Genomic DNA, 21,375 nt, shown 5'->3' with positions numbered 1-21,375 from the left:
GCCCTCCCACTCCCAGAAAAGCCGCTCTGGACGAGTGCTACGCGTGGACTTCCCAGCTTCCCCACTGCAGTCGGGACTGTCGGAACTCCGTCCGAGGGCAGCACGGAGAACTCTGTGGGCCTCATTTGCCGGAGGCCAACAGACCTCTCCTTACCCACCTTCTTCCCCTGAAGCTAGGTGACCAAAATAAACTTGCAGTTTTGCTCCTACCCTTGCCTAGTCGCTGGTTCCTTTGCGCCCGCTCTGGTGGTCTTAGAGAAAACAAAACAGTCTAGCTCTAAGATGGTGTTATAATTTATACTTCCCTCAGGAGGCCAGGTTTCTCCCCCTTGAAGAGGATATTGTAGCCAGGCAGTACTGCAGAAGAATGTAAGTCATTTCTTTCTTAGCATCTGAGGGTCAAATTGGTCCCAATTCTCCAGAATATATCTTAGGGGCATTTTTGCCTTGGGGGGAATATTTCCCATCTGAAAAATGAACATAGGGATGCCAGCACCCCTAGTCATTTTCCGACGAGCATTAGTCCTAAAGCGTCCTCTATGGTCCTAATGCTTATTCCTTTCCAGGGTGCATAACTACCCACGGACCTCTGCTTATCGGATTAGTTATGCTCACCGATGTAGCTGTCTTGCACCCCTTTTCCGGCCTTTCTTGACCGCAAAGAAAGGGGTCCGGGCTGCTGGATTCTAGTGGTCCTTTGCCAGTGTGCCCAACATTGCCTTTGTGCTCAGGGGTGAGTCCTAGAGCTGGGCTGGCTTCCAGAGTATTTCATAACAACCCAGCTGCCCCATCAAGATGCATTCCCATAAACAACAGTTCTTATGCAAAGTTATTTCAGAGAGGGTATAGGTAACACTTTGAGTCAGGATTGAGATGGTCTTTTTTGATTCTTTAAGTACTTTAAGGCTTGGCTGAGTGCAAACAGCTCACACATTTGAGGAGACCATTTATTAGGCAATTTTTCTTTTTTTTTTTTTTTTTTTTTTGAGACGGAGTCTCGCTCTGTCACCCAGGCTGGAGTGCAGTGGCCGGATCTCAGCTCACTGCAAGCTCCGCCTCCCGGGTTTATGCCATTCTCCTGCCTCAGCCTCCTGAGTAGCTGGGACTACAGGCGCCCACCACCATGCCTGGCTAGTTTTTTGTATTTTTTAGTAGAGACGGGGTTTCACTGTGTTAGCCAGGATGGTCTCGATCTCCTGACCTCGTGATCCGCCCGTCTCGGCCTCCCAAAGTGCTGGGATTACAGGCTTGAGCCACCGCGCCCGGCCTCAATTTTTCTAACTCTGCTTCCGCAAGAGTGTCCCTATCAATTACTGAACACCCACTGTGGTTTTTCCTCAGTCACCTGGGAGGAACCATCTATCGTACTGTCTTGAAGGGAGTTCCTCCTAGATCTGGTCGGACCTTTGTATGGTAATTAAGATTTAAATCCCCTGTTAGGAAATTTGCTGGGTTAAGAGAATTATCAGTGGTTGGTGTTAAATTACCTTTTTCTAACAGAATAGCCCCACATTTTAAGATTTTTTAGTAAGCTACCTTTTTGCATTTTTGACTTAGGATAGTTCTGAACTGGTGAGGTGTGCTCACAATGAAGTTTCCACTAACGGCTAATGTTCTACTTTCTTCTGTTAGCAAAGCAGTTGCCACTACAGATTGAATGCATTTGGGCCACCCACAGGTTCCTGGGTTAAGGATTTTTGATAGGAAGGCTACTGGTTGTCAGTGGCCTCAGTGCTTTTGGGATACGCTCTTATTTACACTGACAACAAAGTGGTACCGGAGTGTTATAGGGTCACGGAGAAGCTTCAATGATCAATTATAGATTTTTAATTTACCCTGGCTTTTAAAGGAACAGGGCACACTTTTTTTTTCTATTTCTTTCTCTTTCTTTTTCTCTTTGACTCCCTCTTTGTCTCTCTCTCTCTCCTCCGACTCTCTCTCCTCCATCTTTCTCTCTCTCCTCCATCTCTCTCTCGCCTCCGTCTCTCTCCTCCATCTCTCTCTCTCTCCTCCATCCCTCTCTCTCTCCTCTGTCTCTCTCTCTCCTCTTGGCCATTACAAACTTGGGGCCCTGGCAAGTGTGGTGGGAAACAGGTCCCATATAACTGCCCATGTTGAAAGCTGAATACCTAAATTGGGAGGGACACCAGGGATAAGACTCCCTGAGTTTATCATCTAGAGGCCTAAGGATGTAGCAGAGAGCTTCCTCACATTCCTTTGGAAATACAACTTGCTAGAGGAAATGAAAGTCTGAACCATTAGTACCTAGAAGGCAGGGATCAGAGGAAGTAATTTAGAGGTAAGGAGAATTTTGGGGCTACACTTTCAAGAAAGTCATGGTCAGGACCCAGGAGGTATGGGTCAGAAGGAAAGGTAGGGGCACATGCATGGGCGACTACAGTAGAGAGTTCTAGCTGCACCATGATCTCAACCGGCCAATGCCAGGAGTTTGAGATGACAGATTTCTGCCTCTAGTTGGCCCTCAGCTTCTCCAAGAAAATGAAAAGTGGAAGCTGGCTCCAGGCAGACCAACCAGCCGATAGGTACCCTGTATTTTCCTCCAATTCTAAGTAAGGAAGGACGGAACAGAATAGCAAGCAAAAGTGGCCCAATATTACTCACTGCTTTGGAGGTCCCTTCGTGGTTGCCAAATGTTACTGGGAGGTCCTTGCTCCCAGAGCTCCCAAGATGGTGATGGGCCACTTCCAAAATGGCAGCAGGCTGCTTCCAAGATGGTGGCAAGCCTTGTGTTCTCTGACCTGGGGTTCTTGGCCTCACGGATTCCAAGGAATGGAATCTTGGGCCATGCAGTGAGTGTTATAGGTCTATCAGAAGCCGTCAGTCAGTGAAGAGAACCATGGAACCCACTGACTAATTGGAACCCAGTGACTAATTGTTCAGCTCAATTAGGATGAACCCAGGCACTTAGCCATGCAGGAACAATGGCAAGCCTTTAGCCCAATAGGGAGCAGCAATGGGTGCCTCACTGGATCAGGAGCACAGCAGACACCCTGCCGGATCCGGAGGGATGGAAGTCAGCGGTGGGTCTGCGATGGCGGCAAGCAGCAGTGGTGGACGGCAAGCGAAATCTCAGCTTGAACTGTAACAAACACAGACCAGAAGAATGCAGTTGCAAGATTTAATAGAGTGAAAACAGAGCTCCCACACAAAGGGAAGGGACCCAAAGGTGGTTGCCTGGAAATGGATTTTAAATATGAGGTCTGTGTATGAATAGTGCAATATTGAACAAAGCAATTTTTTTTCAGATATAAGAGGTTTATTAAGGAAAGGCTCACAGACAGACCCATAAATGAATGGGAGGAGGATGGAGAAAGGAATGAAGCCCAGAAAGAGTGTGATTTCATATGAACTCCCAGCATTGGCCTGACTGCTAGGGGAGGGACCTATGGAGTATAAATTATGCCTCAGAGTGTGTCCCTCCTTGTGAAGGGAGCTGGGCTTTTGACTCCTAACCCTGTCAGTCAATGGCCTCAGCCAAGGGGAGTGGGAGGTGGAGTAGCCACAGGCACATAAAACCCCCAGACCCTGTTGCTTTCTATACAGACTGACTGACTCCAACACCAGGTCACAGATGCCAGCCTTTAACCACAAATCACTTAGTTAAGATTGCGCACAGTGAGCTGGCAAGAGACCCTAGGGTATCTGGATGGTCATAGCCAATAGTACTGGTCATAGCCTATACCTCCAATACTGCCTGTTCACCGCCAGGCACCAGTTGTGGGTCTTTTGTTGCATTCTGCCATAAGAGAAAATTAATATCTTTTGAAAGTTCTAGGTTGGCTTTTCTACAGACATATTTCCTTCCTCCAGTGAGTAGAAGTGGATGTCCCTCTGCAAGACTGAGCAGCCTCACAGTTAAAGATGACCTGGGACATTTGAAAACTATGGAGGGCATACTTTTGGCTCTCCTGGACTCTTAGTTGAGGGATTTCCTGAGACAGGCACTGGCAGACAGATGCAGAGAGTGGATTCCCAGAGGCTAACTTTGGATAGCTAAACATTTCATAGAATTTATCCAGAGATTTCTGAAGTCCATTATCCTCTTCTTTAGTCTCTGATTGGCCTTTCATTTAAAAGATGAAATCAATAGTTCTTGGCTGGGCACGGTGGCTCACACCTGTAATCTCAACACTTTAGGAAGTAAAGATGGGTGGATGACGAGGTCAGGAGATCAAGACCATCCTGGCTAACATGGTGAAACTCTGTCTCTACTAAAAATACAAAAAAATTATCCAGGCATAGTGGCGGGCATCTGTAGTCCCGACTACTGGGGAGGCTGAGGCGGGAGAATGGCGTGAACCCGGGAGGTGGAACTTGCAGTGAGCCGAGATCACGCTACTGCACTCCAGCCTGGGTGACTGAGCCAGCCTCTGTCTCAAAAAAAAAAAGTTCTCAGTGGTCCCAGAGTCATTTTGTTCAGTATTTAGGCTACTAGTGTCTGGATCCACATCAGAAAAGCAAGGAAAAGAATGGAATTTCACAGAACTAAAAGCCTTGCTGTTGGCCTCTTGGCTGGGTCTCTGCAGGACATAATCCCTCACATATAGGCTTATGGCAGGTCCAAAGTACTGCTCTCCTCTGACAAGGTGCCTGGGGTGGCTTGCTGGCAGCCATAGTCTGCCCTGCAACAGCAAGAGCCCAGAACTTGGAAGCGGAGGTGCACCATCTTTGCAAACCAAGGACATTTTTAAACTGTGACCTAATATTACTGGGACTTGTCTCTCTACCTTATGCCTTACAATCCATTATCCCTACAGACCAAAATAAGCTTTCTAAAATGAAAATGTGATTACTTGACATATACTAATTAACAATATTCATGTTGCAAGGCATAGAAAGCCTAAGTCATGTGGTTTTAAATATAATAAAAGGTAATTTTCTGTCTCAACTGTAGATTTAGGAGTAGAAGAGTTTCAGTTACAGCTTGATACATGAATCTGTTTATAATCTGTCACCAAGCTCCATCTCACAGTTCTGTCTTCTCTGTGTGTCAGTGTTACCTTAAGATTACTCCTATAGTGATAGCAACATGGCGGCAGCAGTTTCTAAGCATCACATAGTTACTCCAGCAAACACAGTAAAAGAGGCCACTTTCTCAGAAGCTCCAGCAAATGGAATACTGTGTCTTATTGACTCATCCCTGAACTAATCACTGTGGCCAATGGGATTAGGTTTGCTAAACATCTTAAGCCAAACGTCTTAAGCCAGACATTGCTCAACGTCTTAATTTGAGGCCAATTCCATACAAACTACATTGGTTGGAAGAAGGGTCAGAATAAAGATGGGAGGAAATAGGTGAGTAAACATCTGAAGTCAGCAGTCCCCAGCCTTTTTGGCACCAGGGACCAGTTTTACGGAAAACAATTTTTCCATGGATGGAGAGGGATAGTTTTGGGATGAAACTGTTCTACCTCAGAACATCAGGCATTAGTTAGAATCTTATAAGGAGCTTGTAATCCAGATCCCTCGCATGTGCAGTTCATAATAGGGTTCATGAGAATCTAATGCCACCACTGATCTTAAAGGAGGCAGAGCTCAGGAAGTAATGCTTGCTCACCTGCTGCTCACCTCCTGCTGTGCAGCCCAATTCCCAACAGGTCAACAACTGGTACCAGTCTGCCACTCAGAGGTTGGGAACCGCTGTCTGAAGTGATTTAAAATGCTTCATTAATCTCTATTGCTCTTGATATAAAGGCTGCTCTTTCCTCATCAGGGCCTGTACTACCGTGCACGATATTGTCTCTGTCACCCCTTTGGGCTCATCTTTCTCAATCATTCTTTCCTGGTGTTCAAACATGGTTTTTTTTTTTTTGTTTTTTTTTTTGGACAGAGAGAGAGAGGGGGCTTCATTCTGCCACTCAGGCTACAGTGCAGTGGTGCAATTACAGCTCACTGCAGTCTTGACTTCCTGAGTTCAAGCAATCTTCCCACTTCAGCCTGCCAAAGTATTAGGATTACAGGCATGAGCCACCATGCCCGGCCTTCAAGCATGCTTATTTTAGGTGCTGTGATGGTTAATGTTTTGTGTCAACTTAGCTAGGCCACAGTGCGTAACTGTATGATAAAATGTTATTCTGGATGTTTCGAGGGGGATATTTTTAGACGAGATTAATATTTAAATCAGTAGATTTTGAGTAAGGCAGTTTGCCCTTCGTAATTTAGATGGGCCTCACCCAGTGAATTGAAGGTCTAATTAGAACAAAAAGCTGACTTCCCCTGAGTTAAAAAGAATCTATCAGCAGACGGCCTTCAGACTTGAACTGCAGTGTTGGCTCTTCTTGAGTCTCCAGCCTGACAGCCCACTCTGCAGATTTTAGACTTGCTTGTCTTCATAATCAGGTGAGTCAGTTCCTTAAAATAAGCCTTTTTCTATACATCTACACATCCTATTGGTTCTATTTCTCTGGAGAACCCTGACTAATAAATGTACATTAGCAAAAATGAAGTTAAATTGTCTATAAATTCTTGAAGTTAGGTAAGAAATCATTCTACAACATCATACTACACAATAATAAGAGATATAGACTTCACACTGTAAGCAATGATGAACCTCTGAAGATCTTATATGGAATAGAGAGTATATAATAAAGGCCGGGCGCGGTGGCTCAAGCCTGTAATCCCAGCACTTTGGGAGGCCGAGACGGGCGGATCACGAGGTCAGGAGATCGAGACCATCCTGGCTAACACGGTGAAACCCCGTCTCTACTAAAAAAATACAAAAAATTAGCCGGGCGAGATGGCGGGCGCTTGTAGTCCCAGCTACTCGGGAGGCTGAGGCGAGAGAATGGCGTAAACCCGGGAGGCGGAGCTTGCAGTGAGCTGAGATCCGGCCACTGCACTCCAGCCTGGGCCACAGAGCGAGACTCCGTCTCAAAAAAAAAAAAAAAAAAAAAAAGAGTATATAATAAAAACTATGGTTTGGCTATTGAAAAACCAATAATATCTACCTTTCTCTTTACTTCTACTATTAAGGTTAAAATAACCAAAGTACCTAATTTCTCCACTTCCTTTGCAACTAGTCAAAAGTGCTCAAGGAGGGGTTCCCTTTATGGAAAAAGGCAAAGTCTTCTCGAGACTTTTTAATCCTTTTTGTCCTTTTCACCCTCTACCTTCTTCCTGCCTAGAATGTAGAAGCAAGGCCTGGAGGTGAAGCAGTCATCTTGCATTCATGCCACAACTAGCATGAGGGTGAATGTCTATATAGCAAGGATGGCAGAGCAGAAAGACGAAAAGAGACTGGAACCCTGGAAGCAATTTGAAGCCACTGTACCTAACCCCACATGTGTAATGGATGAGACAAATAAACCCCTATTTGTTTAAGCCACTGTAGTATAGTTTTATATTATTTACAGATGAACGCATTATGATATAGATTACATGGTACAAAGATAAACTTTCTCTTCTAGAAGATAAGTTGACCTGAGGAAAAGTTCTGCAACGCACAGAGAGAAGCCAATCAGAAGGCTCCTGCAGGAACCCAAGAAAAAGACAGTGAGGCTTTGAAGGATTTAGTATGAGAAAAAGGTAAATTATCACAATTTTTGTCATTTATAAATTTTTTCATAATTCTTATTATTAAAATAATTATATAACCACACACTTACCAAATATTAAATTGAAAATTATTTCCAGATAAAACAAAGTCTACTTGGTCTCAGTTGGATAAACCCAAGAGTAAAACAACAAAACAAAAACCTCGACCGTGTTACTGAGACATGAGAATTTCATTTTATTGCTGCTCTGAGAATACATCTAATTACTCAATCATGCCAATTAAATAGGAAATTCACCTGCTGACAAACAGCTATCTTGGGATATATCAGAATAAACCATAGAAATAATTGGATTTTCTAATCAATATTAACTTCTTCATATTATACACTTGCCAGTTTCCTTTGTATTTAGCAATGACAATTGTTTCTTATGTTTAGCCTTTCATTTGTGACAACAATCTCGTGGTTAAGAAGATAAAGGCTGGGAGCAGTGGCTCATGCCTATAATCCCAATACTTTGGGAGGCCGAAGTGGGTGGATCAGCTGAGTCCAGGAGTTCCAGACCAGTCTGGGCAACATGGTGAAAGTCTGTCTCTACAAAAATACAAAAGTTAGCCAGCCATGGTGTTGCATACCTGTAGTCCCAGCTAATTGAGAGACTCAGGCTGTAGGATCACCTGAGCCCAGAGAGGTCGAGGCTGTAGTGAGCCATGATCGTGCCGCTGCACTCCAGCCTGGGTGACAAAGTGACACCCTATCTCTCAAAACCAAAAGAAGAGAAAATATTTTTTTTCTTTTTGACCATGAGAACAGTCATCCCGTCTGAAGTATTTTTTTATATAAACTCTAATTATCCATTAATAGTATAAACATCCAGAGGGGGTAAAGATGGCTGACTAGATGCAAGTAATATGCACTTCCTCTACAGAGAGGAACCAGAACAGCAAGTAGATGCATTACAAACAGACCATCTAGGAGAGAATGCTAGGATTCACCAGAGAAGAGACAGGAAACACCAGAAGTAAGTAAGGATAGGCTATGAGGCAGCTTGCCCAGCTGGGGACTGACTGAAAATCGAAAGAGGCCCCTGGACATGGGAAAACAGTAGGGGAGAAACTCCCAGGGCTCCAAAGTGGGTTTTTACAATCTTGGCTATGGGAGAAACCCTTGGCCCAGTAGGGCCTTGGGCCCGATATATGAAGCTGCTTAAAAATTGCATGGAGACCTTCTTCCAGAAAGGAAACCCACACAGAATCCCACAGGCATCTAAGCGTAGGGCTGCCTCAGCTAGGTGCCATTTTGAGAGCTTAGATACTGGGGATCTACAGATACCTCTGTGGCCACTGCACTGATCCAGGGAAGGAGGGGGGATAGGTGCTCCCACATACCCCTACGAGGGTCCCTACATCCCTGCTGCAGGCTGCTGAGACTGAGATAAGAGCAAGCCATACTCCCCACAACTTCTTGCCTATGCTGCTCGACTGGGAGGCACCCCATCCTCTCTGGTCCCAGGCCCAAGGTGCCATTTTCAGAGTTTAACACCAGTCTGTGCCCTCCACTTGGGTTGAGTTCAGGCCAACGGGATTGTAGCCACCACCCAGCCAAGTAGAATCAGGGAAACCAAGCTCACCTACACATATCTAGGACAATACCCACTGCCCTGCAGTGGGCTGCTATGAGACAAGCAGACCTCAATCCCCATGGCTTTTTGCCTACACTGCCTGCCTGGAAGGGACCTCACCCTTCCTGGTCACAGGCCCAAGGCACCATTTGGAGAGTTTAATGCAGAGCCACATCTTGCTGTTGGCCTGAGTTTGAGTTGACATGGTAGCGGTTGTCACCTGGCCAGGGACAGCCAGAGAAACCAGGCTCTTCAATGCACACCTGGGACAATACCTAAAACCTCCCTGCTATGGAATGCTGTGAGACATAGACTCAAGCAGACCACACTCCCCACAGCTTCTTGCAATGCTGCTCACCTGAGAGGGGGCCCCACCTTCTCTGATCACAAGCCCAGAGCTGGCGCCATTTTGAGAGTTTAATACTGGGTTGTACTCTATCCTTGGGGTAAGTTCAAGGTGATGCAGCTGCAGCTGCCACTGAGCCATGGGAGAGACAGGGGAGATCAAGATCTCCTAAGCACATTTAGGAGAATACCCACCAGCCTGCTACAGGCAGCTAAGGGACTGGGAACTTGCCTGCTCAACCCATTGCAGCTTTCTGCAACACCAGTATGGACTGCTTGGCTCCAAGTGGATTGTTCCACCACTGCAACCACCATCACCCACATCAAACCAGCTGACCAGACACCTAAGAACCCATCTACACACCAGGTCCACTGCTCCCACTACTCGCTGCTAAACAAGCCACCTGGAGGTCTAAGAATCAGGACCCACTAACAGCAAAAGCCAGTGTAAGCTGCTCTGGGACCTAAAAACAGGCACACTCACACCATAGCTGCCACCATTAAGTCCTGAAGACTGGTTTAGTTGGTGTCCAAGTCCCCAGCTGATCTTCACTACAACCTAAACTAATAGCTGTATCCTATGTCATTGAGGAAATCACAGATACCACTGACCCTATATACTTCCTAAAAAGTCGCACAGAAATCACATTAGTGCAGGCACCCAAAATCAAAGTCAAAGCATTTTACTCAATCAACAACATATATATTTTTTCAGGAAATAATTATCTCCTGCAAAAATAATTTCAAAAAACTTGGAACAAGCAACTGCTACACTACATGCACAGATATCTATCGAAGGATACAGGAAACATAAAAAAGCAGGGAATTATGTCATCACCAAAGGACCACAACAATTGTCCAGCAACAGATCCCAATCAAAAATAATTCCTTGAAATGCCAGATAAGGAATTCAAAATACTTATTTTAAAGAACTTCAATGAGATGCAAGAGAAACCTGAAAAACCTATACAAAGAAATCTGAAAATCAATTCAGAATATGAATAAGAAATGTACCAAGGAGATAGACATCCTTTAAAGAAAAAAAGCAGAGTGCCAGGCACGGTGACTCATGCCTATAATCCTAGTACTTCAGGAGACAGAGATGGATGGATCACTTGAGCCCAGGAGCTCCAGACCAGTCTGGGCAACATGACAAAACCCTGTCCCTATAAAAAATACAAAAATTAGCTGTGCATGGTGGTGTGTGCCTGTAGTCCCAGCTACTCAGGACACTGAGGTGAGAGAATCACCTGAGCCTCGGGAGTCAAGATCACACCACTGCACTCCAGCCTGGGCATTGGAGTGAGACTTTGTCTCAAATTAAAAGAAAAAATAAAGCATAAATACTGGAAGTAAAAAATTCATTGAAGGAAATAGAAAATACGTTCAAAAGCTTCAATGACAGACTAGACCAAGCAAAAGAAAGGATCTCAGAACTTGGCTGCAGTGAGCTCGGATCACACCACTGCACTCCAGCCTAGGCAACAAGGCAAGACCCTGTCTCAAAAAAAGAAAAAAAAGACAAAAGTAAGAGGAAAAAGTGTAAGAAAGAATGAATAAAGCCTTTAAGACATCTGGGACTACATAAGGAGACTGAACTTATGAATTATCAGTATGCTCAAGGAGGAAGAGAGATCTAAAAGTTTAGAGAACCTATTTAAGGAAATAATTGATGAAAACTTCCCAAGTCTATTAAGAGAGTTACACAACCAGATATAGGAAGCCCAGTGCATGCCCAGCAAATACATTGTAAAAAGAATTTCATGTGGCATATTATATTCAGAATGTCTAAAGTGAAAGTGAAAGAAATAATTTTAAAATTAGCATGAGAAAAGTGCCTAGTCATCTATAAAGGAAATCCCATCAACCTAACAGTGGACTTTTCGGCAGAAATCTTATATGCCTGAAGAGGATGGGATAGCATTTTCAAAATGCTGAAAGGAAAACACTATTAGCCAATAATTTTTTATCCTGCAAGAATATACTTCATAAATGAAGGAGAAACAAAGTCTCAGAAGAAGAAGCAGGCAAAAAAAAAAAGAAGAAGAAGAAGAAATAAAGAAATATAGTATTTCTCAGATAAGCAAATTCTGAGGGATTCTGTTATCACTACACCAACCCTACTGAAAATACTTAAAGGGGTCTTAAGCATGGAAACAAAAGGTTGATATTTACTATCATGAAAATGCATTGAAAGATCAAACTCAACAGTTTTCATAAAACAATCACATAAAGGAGGAATAAAAAGGAATGAAACGGCAACACAAAAGAATTTCATCAAACCGCAAAGACAAAAGGAGAAAAAGAAAAACCAACAAAGCATTTATAAAAGAACTTGAAAACAGTTAACAATATGACAGGAACAAAGCCTCACATATCATTATTAATCATGGATGTAAATGAATTAAATGTTACACTTAAAAGATATAGGTTGGCAGAAAGGATTTTTAAAACATGATCCAACTATATGCTCCCTACAAGAAACTCAGTTACCCATAAAGATACATATAGATTAAAAGTAAAGTAGTGGAAAAACATACTCTACACAAACAGAAATGAAAAGCAAACAGGAGTAGCTATACTTATATCAGATAAAACAGGTATTAAATAAAAACCAGTAAAAAATGCAAAGAAGGTCATTACATAATGATAAAGGGGTTAATTCAGCAAGAGGATATAACAATCCTTTGTATATTTGCACCCAATATCAGAGCACCCAAATTCACAAAACAAATATTACTAGACCTAAAGAAAAAGATAGACAGTAATACAATAATAGTGAAATACTCTAACACCCCACTCATAGCACTAGACAGATCATTGAGACAGAAAATTAACAGAGAAACATTGGGGTTGAATTGGACTTTAGACCAAACAGACTTAACAGATATTTACAGAACATTGTACCCAACAACTATAGAATACACAGTATTTTATCAGCACATGGAACATTCTCTTAGACCACAAAACAAATCTCAACAAATTTTTAAAAGTCAGAAGCATATCAAGTATCTTCTCAGACCACAGGGAATAAAGCTAGAAATCAATGCTAAGAGGAACTTCAGAAACCATACAAATACATGGAAATTAAATAGCATATTCCTGAAGGATCACTAGGTCAACAAAGAATTGAAGGTAGAAATTAATTTTTTTAATAAGTGAAAATAGAAATACAATGTACCAAAACCTGTGTAATACAGCAAAAGTAGTGCTAAGAGGGAAGTTTATAGTATTAAATGCCTACATCAAAAAAGTAGAAAGATCATAAATTAATAGCCTAATGTCACACCTCAAGGACCAGAAAAACAAGAACAAACCAAACCCAAAGTTAGTAGAAGAGAAGAAATAACAAAGATCAGAGCAGAACTAAATGAGAGACAAAAGAAAATCAACAAAATGAAAAGTTGGTTCTTTGAAAAGATGAACAAATTGATAAATCATTAGTAGAATCATTAGTAGACTATGCAAGAAAAGAAGAGAGAAGATCCAAATAAACACAATAAGAAAGGAGACATTAAAACTGAAACCAAAGAAATATGAAAGAGACTATTTTGGACAACCATATGCTTACAAACTAGAAAACCGAGAGGAAATGAATAAATTCCTGAAAACACACAACCTCTTAAGACTGAACCAAGAAGAAATAGAACTCTTGAACAGGTCAATAATGAGTAGTGAGACTGAGTAAATAATTTAAAATCTCCCCATTAAAAAAAAAAAAAGCCCAGGTCCAGATGAATTTTCAGCCAAATTCTACCAAACATACAAAGAACTAACGTGAATCCTCCTGAAACTATTCCTTAAAAAATTAAGGATAAGGGAATTCTCCCTAGCTCATTCTACAAGGCCAGTATTACCCTGATACCAAAACCAGACAAGGACATAAAAAAAGAAAATGACAGATCAATATTCCTCATGACACAAAAAGCCTCAGCAAATCCTCAACAAAATACTAGCAAATCAAATGCAACAGCACATCAAAAAGACACTACACCATGATCAGGTGTGATTTTTCCCAGGGATTAAAGAATGGCTAAACATAGGCAAATCAATAAAGATGACATATAACATAAACAGAATTAAGGACACAAACCATATAATTATCTGAACAGATGCAGAAAAAACATTCAATGAAATTCAACACTGCTTCATAATAAAAAATAAACTAGGCATAGAAGGTACATAGTTTAAGATAATAAAGGCCATATACAACAAACCCACAGCCAACATCATACTTAATATGGAAAATTTGAAAGCATTCCCTCTCAGAACTGCAACAAGACAAGGACGCCCACTTTCAGCAATTTTATTCAACATAGTACTGGAAGTCCTTGCTAGAGCAATCAGACAAAAGGAAAAAAGGTAAAAGGCATCCAGAATGGGAATAAGGAACTCAAATGTTCCCTGTTTGCCGATAATATGACCTTACATCTAGAAAACCCTAAAGAGTCCACCAAAAAACTCTTACATTTGATAAATGAATTCAGTAAAGTTTCAGGCTGCAAAATTTACATACAGATATCAGTAGCATTTCTATACGCCAATAACAATCTAGCCAAGGACTAAATCAGGAAGGTAATCCTATTTACAATAGCTACAAAAATAAAATGTCTAGAGATATAGTTTACCAAGGAAGGGAAAGATCTCTATAGGGAGAACTACAAAACATGGATGAAAGAAATGTAGATAGGACGGCTGGGCATGGTGGCTAATGCCTGTAACCCCAGCACTTTAGGAGGCTGAGGCCGGTGGATCGCTTGAAGTCAGGAGTTCAAGACCAGCATGGCCAACATGGTGAAACCCTGTCTCTACTAAAAATACAAAAATTATCCAGGCCTGGTGATGAATGCCTGCAGTCCCAGCTACTCAGGAGGCGGAGGTTGCAGTGAGCCGAGATCATGCCACTGCACTCCAGCCTGGGTGACAGAGAGAGACTCCGTCACAGACACACACGCACACACACACACACACACACACACACACACTAGACAGTACAAATAGAAAAGCATCCCATGTTCATACAATGAAAGGACTGATATCACTAAAATGACCATACTGCCCAAAGCAATCTACCGATTCAATAAAATCCCTATCAAATTACTAACATCATTTTTCAAATATTAGAAAAAAAATTCTAAAATTCATATGGAACCAAAAAATATTTGCTGAAATAGCCAAAACAATCCTAAGTGAAGAGAACAAAGCTGCAGGCATCACATTATCTGATTTCAAATTATACTACCAGGCTATATTAACCAAAACAGCATGTTACTGGCATAAAAATAGACACATAGCTGAATGGAACAGATCAGAGAAGCCAGAAATAAAGCTACAAACCTACAACAAACTGATCTTTACAAAGTCAAAAAACATATACACTGGGGAAATGACACTCTATTCAGTAAATAGGGCTGGGGAAAACTGGATAGCCATACACATAAGAATGAAACTGTACCCCTATCTCACAGCATATACAAAAATTAACTCAAGATGGATTAAAGACCTAAACATAAGACCTGAAACTGAAAATCCTATAAAAAGGAGATACTTTTCTGAACATTGAGCTATGCAAAGAACGTATGACCAAATCCTCGAAAGCAAACACAACAAAAACAAAAATAGAGAAATGAAACTTAATTAAACTAAAGTGCTTCTATGACCAGGCACAGTGTCTCACTCCTGTAATCCCAGCACTTTGGGAGGCCGAGGTGGGCAGATCACCTGAGGTCAGGAGTTCGAGACCAGCCTGGCCAACATAGTGAAAACCCATCTCTACCAAAAATATAAAATTAGCTGGGTGTGGTGGCACATGTCTGTAATCCCAGCTATTTGGGAGGCTGAGGCAGGAGAATCACTTGAACCGAGGAGGCGGAGGTTGCAGTGAGCCAAGATCACGCCATTGCACTCCAGCCTGGGCGACAAGAGCAAAACCCCATCTCAAAAAAAAAAACAAGTGGGCAATGAACATGAACAGACATTTTTCAAAAGAATACATGCAAATGGCTAACAGCCACATGAAAAAAAAATGTTCAACGTCACTAATCACCAGATAAATGTAAATTAAAACCATATTGAGATACCATCTTACACCAGTCAGAGTAGCCATTATTGAAAATGTCTAAAAATAACAGATGTTGGTGAGGATGCAGGGAAAGGGGAATGCTTATACACTGTTCGTGGAATATAAATTAATGCAATCTCTATGGAAAACAATATGGAGATTTCTCAAAGAACTAAAAATAGAACTACCTTTCAATTCAGCAACCCCACTACTGGGTATATACTTAAAGGGACAGAAATTATTGTATCAAAAAGATACCTGCTCTCCTATGTTTATCACAGCACTATTCACAATAACAAAGAGATGGAATCAATGTAAGTATTCATCATGGGAGGACTACATAAAGAAAATGCGACATATGTGTGTATATATATACATATATATGGATATGTGTATATATATACATATATATGGATATATGTATATACGTATATATATACACACACACACACATACACACCATGGAATACTACTCAGCCACAGAAAAAAATGAAATCATGTATTTTTCAGCAACATGGATGGAATTGGAGACCATTATCCTAAGTGAAATAATTCAGAAACAGAAAGTGAAATGCCACACATAAGTAGGAACTAAACAATCAGTACACATGGACACACAGAGTGGAATAATAGATACTGGAGACTACAAAATGTGGGATGGTGGAAGTGGGGTGAGGATTGAAAAGTTACCTATTGGCCAGGCACGATGGCTCACGCTTGTAATCCCAGCACTTTGGGAGGCCGAGGCAGGTGGATCACCTGAGATTGTGAGTTTGAGACCAGCCTGATCAACATGGAGAAACCCTGACTCTACTAAAATTACAAAATTAGCTGGGCGTGGTGGCGCATGCCTGTAATCCCAGCTACTGAAGAGGCTGAGGCAGGAGAATTGCTTGAACCAGGGAGGCGGAGTTTGCAACAAGCAGAGATCACACCAATGCACTCTAGCCTGGGCAACAAGAGGGAAACTTTGTCTCAAAAAAAAAAAAAAAAAATTACCTACCTATTGGGAACAATGTTTACACTACAGGTGATGAGTACATTCTCAAAGCTCACACATGCAATATACGCAAGTAAAAAAATCTGCACTTGTATCCTCTAAATGTATTTTTAAAAGTCAACCCCTTTCCCATTTAGAAAGAAAAACAGTGCAGCTCGCTACCAGCGCTCATTTAACTTTACATAAGCGCGATCTTTGAGGCTGAAGCAAATCTGACCAATTTTCAATGTGAAAATAAAATATAAAAACTGTTAGTGATTTCTAAACAGAGGTAACATTAGAATCGCCTGAATCATCAGAATCATCTATTTCAGAAAAATTGGATTAATCAAAGGAATCTTTGTCCAATAGCTGTTGGAGAACAATGTTAACCTCATGATAGGAACGCTACACTTTCCAGGATTTGATGTTTTCGGAGATCAAGAATTAATGGAAATACCACTACTAAAAACAGAATGCTATGAATAGAATGATGTCTTTTGTTTCCAAAGTTAATATACTAGAGCAATGTGAAAATAATAAATGCATGATATTTTGTGGCAAAGTTATTGCCAGTAAACACCCCAGCCACAAGCGCCACCAGTAAGTATTTTTAGGGCAAACAGGAAAAAGGTTAAAAAGTATAAACTTCTGGCTCGTGCCTGTAATCCTAGCACTTTGGGAGGGGAGGGGAGGCAGGCAGATTGCCTCTGAGCTCAGGAGTTCGAGACCAGCCTGGACAACACGGTGAAACCCTGTCTCTACTAAAATACAAAAAATTAGCTGGGCGTGGCCGCAGGCGCCTGTAGTCCCTGCCACTTGGGAGGCTGAGGCAGGAGAATTGCTTGAACCTGGCAGAGGTTGCAGTGAGCTGAGATCATGCCCCTATACTCCAGCCTAGGCCACAGAGTGAGACTCCATCTCCAAATAAATAAATAAATAAAAATAAAGTAAAAACATCCTACTTTAGCTGAAACCTCAGTACTATACCTTCTAAACATCATAAGTCCATTTTCTGTATAAATTCCAGTAATGACTTATCATCAAACCACTTCTATAATTATTCTTGAAGTATTCTGCTCACCCATGCATACATGAAAGAATACAAAACTCACGAAAACTGTTCAGTTTTCTCAATTTCTTCTCTCTGGAATATCTTTCTCCCGGTAAAACAGTAGTGTCATGCTCCATACTGAGAAGTGATCATTTCAAAGGCTCCTGACACTTGTCTGCTCAAAACCCTTGAGTGACTATCTCAGTCAGAGTTAAAGCTAAATTTGTCACCACAAACTTCTAGCCCCTGCATGTTCTGGCCCCTGTTCTTCTCCAACCTCATCTCCTGCTACCCTCCTCTTCCCTCAACACACTCTGGCCACTGGCCTCTGCCAATCCCTGAACCCCAGGCATGCTCCAGCTTCAGTCCTTTGCCCTTGCAGTTCCCTCTGCCTGGAATGCTTTTCCGCCAGCATGCACCTAACTACCTCAGATCTGTACTCAATTATCACTTGAGGAGAACTCATCTGTAAATCCTGGCTCTCTCCATTTCCTTTTCCTGCCTTATTTTTCTTCTTAGCACTTATCACTATCTAACTCACAATATGTTTTTCTCATTTAATTTACTGTCTATCTCCCTTCCCAATATGTTCCATGAGGATAGGGATTTCTACTGTTCTTTTGACTGCTGTCACAGAGTCAGGCATATGGTAGACCACTCAATAAATGTTTCTTCAGTGAATGAATTTCTGCCAATTGAGGTTGGCCCTTAGAACACCATTACTGTTATTGTTGTTTAGTTTTGTTTTTAACCTTGGGTCTCTTTTTGGTCAATGTCGTTCACTTATTAATACTTTCCTGAAATGCCAAACATGGCTCCTAAAACTGCAAATACAATGAGCATGTCTCAGAGTCACATAAGCCAGGTTGCTAAAGCATCTTTGCCTGGGGCTTCAGCTCATCAACAAAATGGGACTCTGTCTGACCTCTTGAAGCCCAATGCCAGGATACAGGACTCAGAACTGCACTTAGTTCCTGGTGCTCCAAAACAACTAGATTCAATAGAATAGTGGCATATTTAAGCCTTGTTGTACCTACATACATATCCATATGCACATACATACACACATGCACAAAAGCTTGGAATTTGCTATCTTAAAAGTCAGGAATGGTCAAAGACAATCCTAAATGTATATTAATATGAGAAGGGATAAATATATGAAGGTACATCTAAAATATGTCAGGCTAAGTAGAAGTTAAAATGAATGAGGAGGAACTTTCTGTACAGCCAAGAAACTATCTCAAAGAAATATTAGGAGGAAGAAAAACTTACAAAATAACATCTTAAGCATATGACCTTAATAATGTAAAAATAAATGTATATTATTCTGTATTCCTCTATTCTATATAACTATTAACAAATAAGTTAACGATACAGTAGCTACTAAGTGCAAAGGAGAAAAATAAAATAGAGAAGGAACATATGAAACGACAGGAGAGGTACTGAAATGCATTTTAGCAATGTTCTCACAGTGTTTTATATAAATAAATGAAGTGTTCAAAAATTTGTAATTGAATAAATAAAAAGTCAAAAAGGCAGGAATGGTACATCCCTCTTCTTTTTGCTTGGTAAGCAGATATTTCTAATCAGGGTTTCTGGTTCTGGGTCTAAAATGATATTCAGTGGATGTCTCAGTCAGCCCCTGCTCCCCAAATAAGGAAAAATGGGCACTTTTTAAGGAAATGGGCATTATTTTTTAGAGTATAAATTAGTGCATCTCTGGCAGGCAATTTCACAATATTGAACACAATGTTATTTGCATATGCCCTTTGATTCCCTGATTCCATGGTATTTACCCTTCAAATATATAAATGTTCACAAAAATGCTCACAACAGCATTGTTTATAACACCAAAACACTGGACCGGGCGCGGAGGCTCACGCCTGTAATCCCAGCACTTTTGGAGGCCAAGGCGGGCAGAACACCTAAGGTCAGGAGTTCGAGACCATACTGGCCAACATGGTGAAACCCGTTTCTACTAAAAATACAAAAATTAGCTGGACATGGTGGCACGCACCCGTAATCTCAGCTACTTAGGAGGCTGAGGCAGGAGAATCGCTTGAACTGGGGAGGTAGCAGTTGCCGTGAGCCGAGATCACACCAGTGCACTCTAGCCTGGATAAAGAGCGAGACTCCGTCTCAAAAAAAAAAAAAAACAAAAACAAAACTGACAGTCCCTTTGCTTGCTTATACAACTGCAACATGGTAGTGTCACCTAAGCTGTAAACATCACTTTCTTCTGATCGAGCTATTCATGTGGGAAGGAGCATAGGAAGTTGGAGGCACTGAATGACTAGCTGTATGGATGCAGCACCGATGCCCCAGTCCTGTTTTCTGGCATAATCTTTTGTTCAGGAAATGGGAGTACTGTCTACAATGCACAATGAAAGATCTTAAGAAGATGCATAATCTTTCTCTTTCCTTATTTCATAATAAATTAAGTGAACTTACATATTTCCATGTTACTAAGTCCAAGTACTTTTGAGTTGCAAATAAATGTACTCAAAGGTATGAGCTATCACAGCCTAATTTAGTTGTTTGAAAGCAAGACAAAACTAAATTCTCATTAACTTGAAGTGTGGCTCATATTGCATTACTCTGAAACAAATTTGAGGAAAATGTGAAATAACCAAATACATCTAGTTATTTTAGATATTTAGATTTGGAACCATTTACCTTCGTGGGGAATGTTCAGGATCTCTACTGTAAAAACAAACTGCTATTGACCTTGGGTCTGGGGAAAACAATTTTTTTAGCATTAGTTTCTACAAAACAGAAAAGAGAGTAGAAAGATGTAACCAACCCCTCATTTGCAAAATAGACAATAATGTAGGCTACAACCAGAGTTTAACGTAACTGAAAGTGTAAACATGATAACTCATAGACATGTTTAGGGTGAACATTTGATAAGGGTGCCATCCAAGTAGCTTGGTTAGTCAAAATACTGAATTAAAACAGATGAATGCAGCCAGACGCCGTGGCTCATGCCTTAATCCCAGCACTTTGGGAGGCTGAGGTGGGTGGATCACTTGAGATCAGGGGTTCAAGACCAGCCTGGCCAACATGGTGAAACCCCGACTGTACTAAAAATAAAATAAATAACCAGGGATAGTGGCACACACGTGTAGTCCCAGGTACTCAAGAGGCCGAGGCAGGAGCATTGCTTGAACCCGGGAAATGGAGGTTGCAGTGAGCCGAGATCACACCACTGCACTCCAGCCTGGGCAAGAGAGTGAGTCAGACTCCATATCAGAAAAAAGCAAAACAAAACAGATGAACGCAAAAAGCAGCATGAACTTTTATGCAGCTTTTACACTACATTTGATGCTAATTCCATATAATAAAGTCATTTAATTCAGTGGATGGCTATCCCATTGTGTGTTTTAATAGCAAATGCACATTCAAGTCAACTTTTTTTTAACTTGAAAAACCCCACCCCAATAAAAGTACCCTTTGTATTTTATGGTGAACCAAATACCATCTCTAAAACTGTGTGTGTGTGGCGGTGGCTCATGTCTGTAATCCCAGCACTTTGGGAGGCCAAGGCAGGTGGAAGGTCAGGAGTTCGAGACCAGCCTAATATGGTGAAACCTCGTCTCTACTAAAAATACAAAAATTAGCCAGGCATGGTAGTGCATGCCTGTAGTCCCAGCTACTTGGGAGGCTGAGGCAGGAGAATCACTTGAACTCGGGAGGCGGAAGTTGCAGTGAGCAGAGATGGTGCCACTGCACTCCAGCCTGGGCTACAGAGTGAGACTCCATCTCAAAAAAAAAAAGGAAAAAAAAGGCCGGGCGCGGTGA

At 41.6% G+C, this 21,375-nt stretch overlaps 1 pseudogene; it reads right to left on the bottom strand.

Annotated features, from left to right (window-relative positions):
• Positions 1–3,697: 3,697 nt before the first annotated feature.
• Positions 3,698–4,687, bottom strand: LOC117093517 (annotated as a pseudogene).
• Between the last annotated feature and the right edge of the window lie 16,688 nt (positions 4,688–21,375).

The sequence above is a fragment of the Trachypithecus francoisi genome, unplaced genomic scaffold (genome assembly GCF_009764315.1).
Source record: "Trachypithecus francoisi isolate TF-2019V2 unplaced genomic scaffold, Tfra_2.0 Lachesis_group12, whole genome shotgun sequence".
Classification (NCBI taxonomy): Eukaryota; Metazoa; Chordata; class Mammalia; order Primates; family Cercopithecidae; genus Trachypithecus; species Trachypithecus francoisi.
Note: the sequence above shows the minus strand (reverse complement) of the source record. Positions and strands in the feature narration are given on the sequence as shown.